Raw genomic sequence first — 13,678 nt, forward strand, 5'->3', positions numbered from 1 at the left:
AAGGGATTTGCTTTCAAGTCTCACTCTGCCAACCTCCCGCCGCCCTCCGATCTCAATGATGGGGAAAACGTGTGACCACTTTAAATCTTAACAAATAGATATATAATACAAGTAACATCACACTTACAACAAGCCAGTACTATTGGCTTTGTCAATGGCTATTTGTCGCATAAGATACATAAATGAGCAACAAGTCTGGCTTTGTAGTATCGTATATTGAAAATGCTTCGGTTCTGAAATGAGACTGTGAAAGAAATATAACGAGTCTCTTTGCAGTTACATCAATGGCAGTGAAGGGTGGCACTGATGGAGAGCTAAGATTTACATATTTTTACCCTGAGGGTGAGGGCAAAAATGGACAACCCGATAGGGACCCTTCTCAGCCCCTGCTTGTTAGAACTGCGGGGCTCATCACCGGCAGGACCCGGCCCACTTAAAGCCCTGGTGATATAATCTGATGAACTATGGTAAAACGCTTCAGTTTGTTAAACAAATACACTTTTTTAAATTAGATTTGGGGAGACGTTACCATTTTTTTATATTAAGTTTACAAGATTTACCTGCCCCAAAAAAATGTTCAGTACTCGTCTCGGCTCGTCCGCAGACTCTTAGAACCAATCCTGCCAGTTGGCTCGCCCATCTCTGCACCCCAGTAGCCTTGTGTGCCCGGAACCGTCCATGAGCTCAGCAAGGCCGGTTATGGTACCCGGGTTGGTATAATGACACACTTTATTGCCCATGAATCTAAGCCTACACAAAGGGTGCTCTAATCAATCCCCTGTGCTTCTTCATTGACTTATATGATACGCAATTATTAAAGTGGCTTTAACACCCCCGATTCCTGCCCCTGCTCGCAATTCCACAACAATAACTGTAAAAGGTTATTACTGCACAAATAAACGGTGGGGCTCATGCTGGGATGCTGATATAGAGGTAATCATAGACATTAATGCTACATTAATATAGCGCCTTGTATATATGCGTAATTTCTAGGTGCTGACAGCAGGTGTTTGTAATGTGTTTATAATCCCCAGTGGTATTTGTTGATCCTCTGAAGGATGATATGCTGTGCCTTCCCACCATGATTTAAATCCGAGACCCCCAGTTTACACAGTTATGCGTAGCCTGTCACACAACCTGCTTATTATCCCAGCATTAGGGCCCCAGTCATGCCGCGGCCGCTTGCTGCTGTGTTCCCTCAGACCTCTAATTAGCCCAGGGCTGGCTCGGACCTAGTACACAGACTCACCTGACACTTGACCCGAGGTCTGGTGCCGGGGCCTGGGGCCTGGCCTGCAGGCTGCAGCTCACCGTTCTGTTAGCCGGCGCAAGGCCACAACAAGCGGGACGGGCAGAGAGGCAGGCTGCGGCCAGCGCAAGGCTAGCTAGCCAGCCAGGTAGGGGGTCGGGGTGCAATTTAAATAATTTAAATTATGGCTACAGGGCAGGCCCGGTCGGTGACGCAGTGGACTTTGGACAGTCCTGGCCTGCGTAGAAGTGTTGCTGCTGGGTCTTCTTCTCTTGTTGGATGCCACACCTCGTCTCTAACGTGCATAGCGCATGTCATGAATCGTGACAAATACAATAAGGGCCCAGGCATAGGTCACCAGTCCTGCCCCCGTCGGCCCGCCCCTCCCCTCCCACCCCACCCTAAGGCGCGCATACGCATCCCGAGGCCGGATGCCAAAGTAGAAAGTGAAACCAGTGCACGCAGCGCCCGGGCGCACCCACCCTGTAATTTATTTAATAAAAGAGACTTCACTGAGCCTCACACGCCACGAATAAAGAGCCCCAGCCAGGCAGGTTTCCCTCGCACCATGGTCCATTTACAACAGCCTCCCGGGGCCCCAGCCGGGGCCCTGCACAATTTCGTAAGAGCCTCACGGGGCCCCGGCCGGGGCCGCACTATCGCAAGTCATTATAACTAGCCTCAGGCCAGGGCCCCGGCGGGGCCCCCCACCCGCACCATTTGCAAGAGCTGCGGCGCGCACCATTTACAAGTGCCTTAAGGGCCCCTGCAACAATCAGTTACGAGCTCAGTGGTGCGCACAGCGCAACATTAAAATCCACATGATGATTGATGTATTGAGGGGGCCGGCCAGGGGCCCCTGGAGTGGGGGGGGCCCCCCGCAATGCGGGGGCTGCGTGGGCCTGTGTTACGCCCCTGAGGGGAGGCCTGCAACACGAAACGCTGTGCCTAACTGAACCTCCTAAAACATTCCTGTGTCTGCCAGCGATACGCTCCATAGCTCCACCTCACACCAAAGTGCCCTGGCATATACTCTTCCAGGCACACTATAGGGCATTGTGAAAAAGGAGTTGGGAAACTCATGCCATCAGTTCAGTTACCCACTGACCTGATATCTGCTTCATGATTGTCAGCACCGCCGCCAGTTATTAGTAGATGGCTGATCTGCAAGGGAATACCATGTCCAACATTCTAAGCAATGTTCAAAGAAATGTGTGTCCATTTAGGTTGAAAGTTAAAAACCTCCAGCACATATTTGGAGGATACATGAGTGAGTTCCAGCATAAGGTGCTCATCTCCCATAGGGCTAAAAGTACTTAGACCCAGTGCTTAATTTGAGCCGGTGGTTTCCGGTTCTCGGCACCGGCACTTAATTGTAAACACAGGCACTAATGACCGTTTGCCACATGGTGGTGCTCTTATTCTAATATAGAGACAAGCACTACAACATTTGTTTATTAAGTCAATCTACCTTAAAATTGCTATTACTGCCTTCCACGTGATTCCTATAGCTTTGGGGGCTTAGAATAGTCTGAATTGTCACACTTGTAGGGTTTGTTGGTTAGTAGCTGTGTTGGTTCCATCACTGAAGGCGCTGGTTGGAGCAATGGGCTGGTGCAAGCTGCAGTGGCCTCCTGACGATGGCCCCAGCAATACTTTTGTTACAAATTAAGCACTGCTTAGGTCCCCTGGCCCCCAGTTATGTGCTAAGGCATGGGCTGCCGAAGGTTCCAGGAGACGCACAATCCTTCAGCTGATGTGTGCTAGGATGCACTGGAGATGAGGCCTCAGTGACAGCCTTGTATAAACTATTTTGCAGGTCAGTCAAAGGTTGAAGTTTATAAAAAAAATACGGGAACTGTAAAAAGTAATCAATGGGAAATACATTCTTTCATGTTACGAAAGCTGAGTTGGATAATGCACAATCACTGCAGATGTTTGTGTGTGTTTAACCAGTCACAGAACTGAATTCTGGTTGGTACACTGGGCAATAGTAATATTTTTATTTATAGTGCTGTAACATCCTATCCTGTCTATCCTGCCGCAAAATGTACAAAGAGATTTAGGCCCAGGTTTTCTAAGACTTTGCGCAGAATTTCCATCACAAAAGTGATTCAAACCCAGTGTGAGGTGTTGTGGTGGGATTTACTTTCCAGCACTGTTAGAAGCCGGAGTCCCAGTCCCGCACCACTGTCACTAAATGCGAGACCCGGGCTCCTCCCTCAACGTTAGGCCAAGTAAGAACACCGTTTGAAATAGCCCATCTCAATGCCTTAGTAGCTTGGCACGAGCAGCCAGGCCTATCTCAAAGGCACAAGTGCACAGTATGTACAACCACACTCACAGCAACCCACTGGTGACACCACAAATAAACTCTACACGAGTTTGATAAAACGAGCATAAACTTTATGTAAAAAGATTTACAATCAAGTCAAGTCAAGTCAAAATATTTATATAGCGCACTATATACCCAGAGGGTCTCAGGCGCTTGAAGAAGGGTGGGGAACTACTTGTCGAATATCCAAGTTTTAAGTTGCTTTCTGAATGCTAGGTGGTTCTGAGTGAGACGAAGGTGAGTGGGAAGTGAGTTCCAGGTCTTAGCTGCCAGGTAGGAGAAGGATCTACCTCCCATGGTGGTTTTGTTGATGCGAGGTACGATAGCAAGGGCTTGGTTGGAAGATCGCAGCTGGCGGGGGGGGGGGGTGTAGAAGGAGAGTCGTGTGTTGAGGCATTCGGGTCCAAGGTCGTAAAGTGCTTTGTGAGCGTGGGTCAGGAGGCGGAAAGTAATCCTCTTATTGACGGGCAGCCAGTGGAGGTTTTTCAGGTGACCAGAGATGTGTTCTTTGCGCGGGATGTCTAGTATGAGCCTGGCTGAAGCGTTCTGGATGCGTTGGAGTTTTTTCTGGAGTTTAGCGGTGGTACCGGCGTATAGGGTGTTTCCGTAGTCCAGGCGGCTCGTGACTAGTGCGTGGGTGACCGTTTTTCTAGTTTCGGTGGGGATCCAGCGAAATGTTTTTTTGAGCATGCGAAGAATGTTGAAGCAGGATGATGAAATGGCGTTGACTTGTCTGGTCATCGAGAGTGAGGAGTCCAGGATGACGCCCAGGTTTCGTGCGTGGTTCGTCGGGATGGGTGCTTTTCCAAGGGCCTCTGGCCACCAAGAGTCATCCCAGGCGGAGGGGGAGGTGCCTAGGATGAGGACTTCGGTTTTGTCTGAGTTCAGTTTCAGACGGCTAAGCTTCATCCACTCGGCTACTTCTTTCATTCCTTCGTGTAAGTTGGTTTTGGCGGTGTTAGGGTCTTTGGTGAGTGAGAGGATCAGTTGAGTGTCGTCAGCGTAGGAGATGATGTTGAGATTGTGTTGGCGAGCGATGGCCGCAAGGGGGCTCATGTAAACGTTGAAGAGGGTGGGGCTGAGTGACGATCCTTGTGGCACGCCGCAGATGACTTCAGAGGCCTCTGACTTGAATGGTGGGAGGCGGACTCTCTGGGTTCTTCCGGTGAGGAACGAGGTGATCCATTGCAATGCTTTTCCTTGGATTCCGACGTTTCTTAGGCGCTGTAGAAGGGTATTATGACAGACTGTGTCGAAGGCAGCAGAGAGGTCGAGGAGGATGAGGGCGACTGTGTCTCCATTGTCTAGTAGAGTTCGAATGTCGTCTGTTGCTGCGATAAGTGCGGTCTCAGTGCTGTGTTTGGCTCGGAAGCCGGACTGTGAGGAGTCGAGGGATTTGTTTGTTTCGAGGAAGGTGGCGAGCTGGTTGTTGACAGCTTTCTCGATGACTTTGGCCGGGAATGGAAGAAGCGAGATGGGGCGGTAGTTTTTGAGTTCGGTGGGGTCAGCTGTGGGTTTTTTCAGAAGGGCGCTGAGTTCCGCGTGTTTCCAGCTTTCCGGGAAGGTGGCGGAGTTGAGGGAGCAGTTGATGACATCTCGGAGGTGTGGTGCTATGATGGAGTTTGCTTTGTTGAAGATGTGGTGAGGGCATGGGTCAGTTGGGGATCCTGAGTGGATGGAGTTCATCAGGCGGATGGTGTCCTCAGTGGAGATTGGGTTCCAGTCGTTGAGGATGTTCAAGGGGGGTGAAGGTCCTGCAGCAGGTTGGGTGGGTTGGTCTCCGGGTCGGTTGTCGAAGCTGTTGTGGATGTCAGCGATTTTGTTGTGGAAGAAGGAAGCTAGGGAGTCGCAGAGGGCTTGGGAGGGGGTGATGTCGTTGGAGTTAGCTGATGGGTTGGTAAATTCTTTGACGATGTTGAATAATTCCTTGCTGTTGTGAGCGTTGTTATCTAGACGGTCTTTGAATGCGGCTTTCTTGGCAGACCGGATTAGTTGGTGGTGTCTGCGGGTGGCGTTTTTGAAGGCGTCTCTGGTGCTGGTGTTTGGGTCTTTTTTCCAGGCCTTCTCGAGGGATCGACAGAGTTTCTTCGATTTCTTAAGATCATCGTTGAACCAGGAGGCGTTTTTGCTGCCTAGTTTGATTTGACGTTTTTTCATCGGTGCTAGGATGTCGGCGCTGTTGGATAGCCATTGGGAGAGGTTAATGGCTGCTTGGTCGGGGTTTGAGGAGTGGGCGGGGGGGTTTAGAAGAAGCGATGAGGAGATCTGGTCGATGGTGATTTTGTTCCAGTTTCTTCGCAGGGTGGGTTGAGGATGGTTGTGGATTGTGGTCTTATTGTAGGTAAAGTGAACGCAGCTGTGGTCCGTCCAATGAAGAGCTGTGGTGTGGCTGAATGAGACATGTTTGCTGGAGGTGAAGATGGGGTCGAGCGTATGACCTGCGATGTGGGTGGGTGTAGTGACGAGTTGTTTGAGTCCGAGGTTGGCGAGATTGTCCAGAAGGGTGGTGGCGCTGCTGTCCTTGCTCTTTTCCAGGTGAAAATTGAGGTCTCCCAATAGAATGTAGTCCTCGGAGGGGAGGGCGTGTGGGGTGATAAATTCAGTGATGTCGTCACTGAATTGTGCACGGGGTCCTGGAGGTCGGTAGAGGAGGGTGCCCCTGAGTGTGGTATTGGGGTCGGTGTGGATCTGGAAGTGGAGGTGTTCGGCGCTGGCAAGATTGACGTCTGATCTGGTTGAGATGTGGATGGAGTTCTTATGGACGATAGCGATGCCTCCTCCTGTTTGCTGGATGCGGTCCGTACGCATGATCTTGTATCCTTCCGGGATGGCAATGGTGATGTCTGGGGCTGAAGAGGCATTCATCCAAGTTTCCGTTAGGAAGGCGACGTCCGGTGAGATGGTGTCTAGTAAATTCCAGGGGTCGATGGCGTGTCTGTGGACCGAGCGTGTGTTGAGCAGGATGCATTTTAGGTGGTTGGTGTCAGGTCTCTGTATGGTGTTGGTGGAAGAGGAGTTGGTTTTGGTGCCGTCGAACTTGCAGGAGTAGCAAGAGAAGGGTCCATGGGTGTGTCCAGGAGCGGCTTGGACGCAGTTGGGGGGTCGGCCGGGGTTAAGGGCTAGGAGGGTGGTGGCGTCGTATGTAATGCGGGAGGGGTGGGTGGAGCGGGGACCAGGGGTTCTGGCGCTGGGCGCAGTCCAGGCGCGGACGGGCGTAGACGGGCTTACCTTTGGCGCACCTTCGGCGCGGATGGGGGCGCGATCGCTGCGCGTGAACGCTGCGCGTGGGTGCATCTGACATAAAAGGGGAGGTGGAGGGGGGTGGAGCGTGGGAGGGGGATCTGGGAGGCGGGAGCGTAGGGGGAGGGACGGGCTGCAGGCACAACAAAATGGATGCAACAACAACAAGTCAATAGGACGCTGTGGGCAATGCAAGTTAAAACACGGGCACAATAGAAATGCGAGGCAAATGAAAATCAATGCGGAGCGGACACAAGAAAGGTATGCAGAATAGGCAGGCAATGCGGAGCGTACTCAATTTAGCCAATTAAGACACACAGAGCAATGTGGAGCGCTACGCAGCAGAGCGGGTGCTAATGCGAAACAGGTATTATTTAAATATAGGCTGTGGTAGTGGTGGGGTCAGCGCTACGATACCGGTTCAGCGCTATGTAGTCAGGAGGAAGGGTGGAGCGACCGCTTCACGCGAAGTCAGGCTGGTCACAGAGTTACTCAGCCTGGCCGGTCCAGGAGACTCGTGTGTGGGAGGGGGATCTGGGAGGCGGGAGCGTAGGGGGAGGGACGGGCTGCAGGCACAACAAAATGGATGCAACAACAACAAGTCAATAGGACGCTGTGGGCAATGCAAGTTAAAACACGGGCACAATAGAAATGCGAGGCAAATGAAAATCAATGCGGAGCGGACACAAGAAAGGTATGCAGAATAGGCAGGCAATGCGGAGCGTACTCAATTTAGCCAATTAAGACACACAGAGCAATGTGGAGCGCTACGCAGCAGAGCGCACTGCGTAACGATACAATCCTGTGCTGGACAAAGGAGAAATAATACAATGCATATCGATACACGCTGGTACCTTGCAATGGGAGAACTAATGCAATGCGTACCGCTACAATCATGTACTGCGCAATGAAGGAATAATGCAATGCGTCACACCCCAATCAAGTACTTTGCAATGAAGATATAATGCAATGCACACCGCTACAATCATGTACTTTGCAATAAAGAAATAATACAATGAGGGCCGCTACAATCCTGTACTTTGCACTGGAAAAATAAGGCAATGCGTAGTGCTACAATCGTGTACTTCATTATGCAGAAATAATGTTAGGCGTCATAAGACAGTCCGGCAGTTATTTAGCCGCAATATTGGCAATGTGGATTACGAAAGTCACAAAGAAAGTATATGAGGCCCCCTAATATACGGTCTGGGACCAGGGGAACAAAGTATAAGAAAGTGACAATGTCCCTAAAGTCAAAAAGATCAAAGAAGATCCTGTGAAGATGATCAACCAGGATTTAGTACCCACTGTGTTTCGTTTAATTATTAGGCACAACCGACCAGTACAAAGAAAATAGTTATGTAAATCACAATCATTCAGAGATAAATAAACCCTAAACTGGAAACCAGCATGCAGATATGACAATCTATCAAGGACAGTTTTATACGTATTTGTGACAAGTTAAAGCAATACAACAAAATAAGTTTAAAAATTGAACATAAATGTATTACTCTTTACAAGATTAAAAAAGTTTTAGCTTTCATACATTTGTTGAATACATCATGTTTACCAAAAGTACAATATATTATACAATACATAAAAAATGTTCTTGAGAACACAAGTCGACGCGGTGATAGAGCGCGCAGGTCGCCCGACTCCTTGATTTACCAATTTACACGCATTGAGCCCATGACGTGCTTGTGACTGAAATTTTTATGAGTCGGACGAGTTTACACTACACCATCAGTAATCCTATGTGTGTTTCTTACCACTATTACTAGAGTACCTGACTTACCACCTTGTCAGAGGCACCTATATTTCCGATAGATCAGGAGCTATCAGTGGATATGAGATAAGACTAGCAAAAATACTTTATACATTTAATCGTACTATATACCTTTTTATAATGACCACAGACACCTGAAGGGTTTTAAAGATTTTATATAGTAAGTTTCAAAGTCCAAATGCCATGAGAATATAACTGATACAGATTAGAATATCAATAATCAGGATTATGACTATAATATAACTATGATTGAGAGCAAGCACCATTGAGTGCGAGTGAAAACTACAGGGTAAGGGTAACAGGGAACATGCTATTCAGTTTTCAGGCTTATACTAAGGTAGGTGAGTTTAAAACATATTAGTCAGTGAATTGCTAAATTCCTACAAGTGATTCAAACTGATCTTAGTCTAACTGCTAATTTAAGCATAGATCCTAAACATAAGTAAAATTAGATCACACTAATTAAGTAAACAGTTTCAATAATACAGGTAGGGGAAAAATGGAACATAGCTAATAAACAGTTTTGCATGTAAGTCTTTTGGAGATGACAGAGAAAATACCATGGGCAAGGATGCTTTATTAAAAGGAAAAGAAGGAAAGAGAATAGGTAGATGGACGCCCACAATTATATTTACCTAGGACGGAAATGAGGACTAACCCAGGCCACGGGTCAGTTTGGGAAAGACGAGGACCAGGACCCTCAAGGACTTAGGATGCCAGTAGGCGAGCAGGTACAGCTCATTGACAGTCGGGACAGGATACCCCTCAGGATTTGGATCGGGACTGGGCTCACCAAAGGGCACGACCAACACCTGCAGCTTCGGATGCAACGCCTGCGCTACTCCCTCTCTGCACGGAATCCACCAGTAACCCCGATTGGGTTCTCGAATCTCCCAGCAAAGTGCTTCGCCAGCACTTAAGACTATTCCACCCCTTGGAGTTTGTGGAAATTACGGACAGAGTGCTCCGCAGTTCTCTGTATCAATCACCTAAAGAGTTCGTAGGGTCGGTGACAGGTCAGCTACTCGGACAAGTCGGACAATTTCTCTAGCTAAAACTAGGCTAGTTATACTGTTTTCGGGTCCCTAGACCACCCACAAATGTTGCAAGTGACAGGATCCCCTGGCTTGAGTTATTGGCTTGATAACTCGCTGTAGCCGATGGTAAATATGCTTCGTCAGCTAGTTCTAGTCTTCACCATCTCTGTTCTCTAAATTCAGTGAACATAACAGAACCCCCAGACGCTGTGATCGGAGGAGCAGGGAGGCCGTTTTTACGAATTTAGAGATGGTGAAGACTAGAACTAGCTGACGAAGCATATTTAGCACGCGGCTACAGCGAGTTATCAAGCCAATTTCTAGTTTATGTGAACCAATAGGTGGCCCCTCCGACACAGTGCGGAATTGACAGACCGGAGATAAAGACAATATCATTTACAAATATACCCTTAGTGATCAATTGGGATATTTGCTGTCTAGAGTGTAGACTAAAAACAAGACACCTCCCCCATTTATTTCATGAACCATACCTCAGAATGAATAGCTGAGTGAGAAACTTTCATATATATTGTATGAGAAACTGTCCTGAAGAAGGTTTTTAACCGAAACGCCGCATCGACTTGTGTTCTCAAGAACATTTTTAATGTATTGTATAATATATTGTACTTTTGGTAAACATGATGTATTCAACAAATGTATGAAAGCTAAAACTTTTTTAATCTTGTAAAGTGTAATAAATTTATGTTCAATTTTTAAACTTATTTTGTTGTATTGCTTTAACTTGTCACAAATACGTATAAAACTGTCCTTGATAGATTGTCATAACTGCATGCTGGTTTACAGTTTATGGTTTATTTATCCCTGAATGATTGTGATTTACATAACTATTTTCTTTGTACTGGTCGGTTGTGCCTAATAATTAAACTAAACACAGTGGGTACTAAATCCTGGTTGCTCATCTTCACAGGATCTTCTTTGATCTTTTTGACTTTAGGGACATTGTCACTTTCTTATAGATCACGAAAGTCAGCCTCTTCGATAACAGTTGCCCCCCCCGAACGTATCAACGATGACATAAAGTACAGCTTCTCACTCTGGCCGCAGTACTGCCACTCCTTTGGTCAGTACGGGCCCCAATCTGAGCCGAAACAAAGGCTCACGTTGCCAGAAGAACTGAGAGGCCAAGAGAGTGTCCCTCTGAGCCCGCACCCCGCCCAGGCAGTGATCCACGTTACCTGAGGGGTACGACCCCACTCATCTCTCCTCCTTCAGCGAACTGGGCCTTCAGTGCAGAACATTCTCAATGGGCCTCTGCGGCTCGGCCTGGCAGCTCAGTGCCTCCGGGGCTGCCGGTCCGGGCCGCGATTGTGAGGAAGGTCTCAGGAAGCTGCAGGGTACAAGTACCCATACCTCTGAGATTACGTTACTCCGGATGCATGTTCACCACAGCACCCTCTGGGTATCCTCTGGCACGAAGCCATACACACAATGCTGATTGGACTTCACGTCGACTCCGAGTGCACGTTCACCAGGCACTCCTTCCTGCGGTCGCAGTTGGCACCAAGGCATGCACACCACGCCGCAAAGACTTACTTTCTTCTAGTGCACACGATCAGCCGATCACCTCCACAGTCCCAGGTTGCACCGAAGCACGCACACTGCTTCACTAAGACTTACTCCAATTCCGGTGCCCCAATCCCAGGCGCTCCTTCGGCCGCACCCCGACATGCTCACCGTGTCCGAGCCTCACTTCTCCTCCGGTGCACTCGATGACCAGGCTCTCGCCACCAGCAGTTCCGGTGCACCCTGACACGAACCATGCCCATCCGAGACTCAATCCACTTCACTTCCGATGCACACGTTGACCAGGTGCTCCTCACCAAAGCCTCCTGTGCACCACGACATGCACTATGTGCGTCCGAGACTCCCTTCACCTCTGATGCACATGCAGACCAGGAGCTCTTCACCAACACCTGTGGTGCACCACGACATGCACCCAGCAGGTCCGAGACTCACTTCACCTTCAATGAACACGTTGAACAGGTGCTCTCCATCCGCGCCTCCTGTGCACCACGACACGCACCCAGCGCGTCCGAGTCTTACTTCTCCTCCATGTGTCTAAGATAGCAGGGCACACCGTCCGAGTGTCTCAAGCTGCCACAACACTCACCCGCAGCGTCGCTTGAAACTTCTCTGGAAACATTTATGTTCCTGTGTTTCCAAACAGGGAGCCAGCTCACCTCGGGCACTTGGGGTAAAAGACACAGCACAAAGCATAGTCTTCTTCAAGCAGGCGGACCCAGCGCACAAAGCACAGTACCAACAGCCTCTTCCTTGGTTAAAACAGCAAACTGCAGACCAGCCCCAGATCACGAAGCAAGGGTTGGTCCTTGCCAGCAGTCTCTTTAGTTGTTCCTTCCTTAGCAGAGGTTCCTCTTGACCATGAAATGGGGCTAAGCCTTTTCAGCCTCAATTCATTTCTATTCCAATCCAACGTTTAGGGGTCTCAGCTCTCATAGTTATACCCCTAACTATCTTTGAAGTTTAGACCCCTGCCTAAGTCAGTTCTGGGTGTCTCCCTCCCAGTGTCTCCTTTCTCCCTTTGAAACTGGGGGTCTGGATCCTTAATCACTCAGCAGGAGATGGGTCAATTGTTTTATAGCCGCAACCCAGGCCTCTTCACCTCCCAGGCTTCTCCTTCGCCCACTCTCCAGATGCAGGTCAGCCTGGTGCCATCTCAACCCCTCCCTGGGGTCAATACCTCCCCCAGCTCCTCTCACCTCTCAGATCCAGAAAGTCAATCCACATTCAGCAAAGACACACAGAAATGCTTACAGCACAAAACTCAGCCACTTTCTGAAAGAGTGGTTTCTGAACACACAGTGACAAAACCACTTTTAGAGAAAGATGTGTTATGACACTGTGAGTTCATACATACTAAACTTCACCTCTCTATTTTAAACTTATGGGAAACTAGGTTAACAAAACACAATACCCATTCTGTCCTATGGGCAGGATGGTCTTTCACGGTATTCACCTGTTACAACACATTTTTTACAACGCACTACCACTACAACGCAGGCATTACAACGCATACCATTACAACGCATAGCGCTGGGGGGCGCTCTAGGATAAGAGGTAAGTTTAATTTACTATCCAACACCTTCCCTAGGGTCCACGGGGACTGGAGTTAGAATAGTAAATTATACTTACCACTATCCAGCACCCCAAAGCGCTATGCGTTGTAGTGGTATGCTTTGTGAATACTGCGTTGTAATGGTATGCGGAGTAAAAGTATGCGTTGTAACGTCATACATCCGTCTTTCACCAGTGAAAAACGAAATGGAGTGTTTTTCACTGTCAGGACATAGCACACACCTCAGTATATGTCCTGCCTGTTACTTACACTACACCCTGCCCAGGGGTTACCCGGGACCTACCACAGGGGTGCCCACTGTGTACGTAAAAGGGAAGATAATGCCTGACAAGTGGTTGCACTTGTCAGGACAACATGCTAACTTAGCAAACTGTGTGCAGGCCCTACAATGCAGGCATGAGTACCCTTATCCACGCACCTTTGCATTACTAGCCCTGGCACACACAGTGCACATCACTAGGGACTTTACTAGTAAGGCAAACATAATAATCATGGCCAACCAATTACCATTATACTTTACACAGGGGACACTTTTACTTTGACACTGATCAGTAGTGGCAAAGTACCCAAAGCATCTAAACAGGCAACTCCATGTCAGGAAAACGGTCTAGGGGGAAAGCAAAACGTTGGAGGAACTTTAGCGAAAAAGGCTAATTCCTACAAACACAATTCATGATTTGCAATGGAAAGTTGCCTAAAGTAATGCAAAGTAGTGCTACACAGAACATCGAGCTACTTTACATCTAGGGGGAGTGCTGTAGGAGGTACATGGGCATTCCCAAGCAACCACCTATAGGTTTTGTCACAAATCTCTATCTACTAACATTGATAAACATGAATTTTCACCAAAAAAATTTATGTATGCCTGTTCAATGCAGGCATACCAGCGGAGGAACATTAAAAAGACACCACA

The sequence above is a fragment of the Lissotriton vulgaris genome, chromosome 3_1 (assembly GCF_964263255.1).
Source record: "Lissotriton vulgaris chromosome 3_1, aLisVul1.2, whole genome shotgun sequence".
Lineage (NCBI taxonomy): Eukaryota > Metazoa > Chordata > Amphibia > Caudata > Salamandridae > Lissotriton > Lissotriton vulgaris.